Consider the following 3515-nt stretch of genomic DNA (forward strand, 5'->3'; position numbering starts at 1 on the left):
CTCACACACACTCACACACACACACACTCTCACACACACACACTCACACACACACACACACTCACACACACACACACTCACACACACACACACACATTGGAAAGTCCCGCTTTGATGATGGGGTTTCTATGTAGGTCATCAAGCAGGCTTTCTTCTTTCTTTGACAAAGACTCCTCCTGTAGCCTAGACCTTAAACCTCTATTTAGGCCAGGATGATCCTGAACTTGAACTTGATCCTTCAGTGTCACTCCCCGAGTGCTGGAATTACAGGTGTGAGCCACCAACATTCAATTTATAGATGCTGCTGGCGATTGAACCCGGCATGCTAGGCAAGCGCTGTACCAACTGCTCAGCATGGTCAGTGTTTTAATGTCACAGTGCCTGGTTGTTTAGGTCTTATGAGGTAGGACAACTGTGATGGGCTCATGTCTGTGCAGTTTGGCAGATATCACATTATTTTGCTGAGGAATATGTTATACCTTATGGGTTGTCTCTTCTCAGGACTGGCTGTCTAGGTAAGGTGGGCATGGGGCTCTAAGGCTAATGCTTCTGAGGGTCTGAGGCTGTTCATTAAAGAGTGGAATTCCCAGAGCTGGAGAGACGGCTCAACAGTTAAGAGCACTGGCTGCTCTTCCAGAGAACCCAGCTTCAATTCCCAGCACCTACATGGCAGCTCACAACTCTCTGTAACTCCAGTTCTAGGGTTTCCGACACCCTCATACAGATAACACATGCAGGCAAAACACCAATCCACATAAATTAAAAGTGGAATTTCCTTAAGTGTGTGGAGCTTCCTTAAGAGAGACTGCAGGCAGGGATTTTAGGACTAACTAATTCTGGTCCTGATAAAGGAAGAAGAGGCCTTGCTCTGAGACCAGCCTAGTCTGAGGCAAACCAGTCTTGAGACTGGAATAACACAGCACAACCATCAGTTCCAGGATGGCGTCTCCATTCTCCCCTTGCTCCAACTTATGTCTTTTTTTCCTCTACAGTTCTTACCACTGAACACTATGTGGCTTCTTTAAGGTAAATCAATTTGCAGATATTTCTGGAATTTTAATTGGTATTTGAGGTATTCAGGATACATCTCTGAACAAAATGACAACCAACCAACCCCCCACAGCACTGTGTAAGGATAATAAACACCTACCTAAAAAATTAGTGAGGGCTGTAGATACAGTACAGTGACAGAGCGCCTTCCTAGTATATATGAAGCCCTGGATATAATACCCACTACTGAAGAAACAGACCAACAAGGCAGGCAGTGTACACCTGTAACACCCGCACTTGGGAGTCAGAAGCAGAGCATCCGGGAGAGAAGCATGAGACCTTACATGAAAAAAAATATTAAAACACATTTAGTAAGATGATATTTGCTATGGAAAAGAAGCAGAGCAGGGTAAAGATAAAGGCAACCCCAGTGCTGGGGGCAAAGAGAGAAGCTACATTCTAAAATGAGAGAGAATGAGAGTTCTGGGGTACAGCCCATGGAAACCTGTGCTTTCTGGCACGGAGAACTAGAGGCCAGCAACTGAGCCAGAGGGTGCACAGTGCAGGGTGCGTCAACAACACTTCCAGGCTGAGCTGGAGGCCAACGAAGGAGATACAGTTAGGTGGCTGTGGAGATCCTGAGAATCTAGCTGGCTCTGGACCATCTTTGGGGAGTGGCTACTAATTCATAGGCTGATGTGTGGAGAGTGGGCTGGTGGTAGCGAGGACAACAAAGGACTGGGAAGGAACTGTGACATTGACCTGGAGAGACATGTAGGGGTTTAGATATTCAAGTCATGGTCATGTCAAGCAGTGATCTCATTTTATTTTATTTTATTTTTGATTTTTGAGACAGAGTTTCTCTGTGTAGCTCTGTAGACCAGTCTGGCCTCGAACTCACCGAGATCTGCCCGCCTCTGCCTTCTGAGTGCTGGGATTAAAGGCTTGTGCTCACTGCCTGGTGACCTCATTCTTGAGACAGACAACAGTCCTGGTGCAATAGATAAGAGCAAAGCAAAACAATAACAATGACAACAAAAACAGTCAAGGGGCACACAAAGCCAGAGTTCTGGCTATCAACAGCTGAATATTGAATCAGGAAGAGTCTGAACTGGGCAAACACTCGTGGGGTTGATTAACATGAACTTGGCATGAAAACAGGGCCTGTTGCTTTTATGCCTGTAAATCCCAGCATGTGGGAGGTTGTGGCAGGAAGATAGTTGTAATTTTGAGGACAGCCTGGGCTACAGAGTGGGATCCCTGCTCAACTCAATCAATATTTTAAAAGCAAAACCATGAGCCTGAGTAAGTGGGTATAGATAAAGGAGAAAATGTAAAAATGAAAAATCAAAAGAACCCTGGTGAGGACAGAGCCATGGCAGCCTCACAGGTGACTCCAAGAGGAATCTGCTGGTGACAGGAAGTCTCTCTTGTCTACTTCTAAGACAGTAGGGGTTTAAAACGTACATTTCTGTTTACTGTATTTCCTGCAGAGTGTAGGTACTTAATAAACACAAGTTTAAAAAACGTGAGTCACACCTTTGCAAATGCCCAGGATGCACATGGGGGCACTGACCTCTTTTACAAGTAGGAGGTTCATCCCCCTGTCAGTGGTACCCGCCACATTCCTTGCCTTTTCTGGCTGCACTGACACTTATTTGCTCAGGCCAGACAGAGCCCTCCTGAATATCACAGGCCCCGGGACAAAGGAGTCTTATGTAAGTTCTATGCTTTGGAGATTGATTGGTAGACCTGTCTTCAGACCCACCAGTTTACAGAGGACTCTAAATCCACTCCTCTTTCCACCACCTTATGGCTTTTATTTATTTTGTCCATCTGTCCACTCATCTGTTCATCTGTCAAATAACATTTTTAAAAATTTAGTTGTGTGTGTGTGTGTGTGTGTGTGAGAGAGAGAGAGAGAGACAGAGACAGAGAGAGAGAGAGAGGAGAGAGAGAGAGAGAGAGAGAGAGAGAGAGAGAGAGAGAGAGAGAGAGAGCCTGTCACAATGCTCTTGCAGGCAGAGGTCAGGAGACAACCTGCAGGAATCGGTTCTCTCCTTCCACCGTGAGTCCCAATGGCTGCGCTCATCTCGGTGGCCCTCTATAGCCATGTGTTTGTCCTCGTCTGTAGCCACTCTTCTGCCAGTTCTGCACAGCTATCCCTTTAGTCATCTTAGCTATTATCACATGCAGGTCTGTCCATCCATCTGCTAGGGTGACCACCTTTGCAGTTTGTCACAGAATGAATATCGGTTGTCCTTGACATTCCTGGGAAGCTTCCCAGCCGAGGGCAAACCAGGACTGTCTGTCCACCTACCCGTATCCTCGGCATCCTGCCATCCACCCATTGGCCCACAGCCCACCGGTTACTTCACCCACGCCACAGACCAATCGATCCTCCTCCTCCTCCTCCTCCTCACCAGGACAACGCTCCGCCTGCTGCCTGCGCTGGCCCCCTCCCCCCGCCCATTCCGGAAGCCCCCGAAGCGAATCCTGGCGCCCTAGCAACAGAGTCTTTCAGG

This window comes from Cricetulus griseus, chromosome 4, assembly GCF_003668045.3.
Source record: "Cricetulus griseus strain 17A/GY chromosome 4, alternate assembly CriGri-PICRH-1.0, whole genome shotgun sequence".
Taxonomy (NCBI): domain Eukaryota; kingdom Metazoa; phylum Chordata; class Mammalia; order Rodentia; family Cricetidae; genus Cricetulus; species Cricetulus griseus.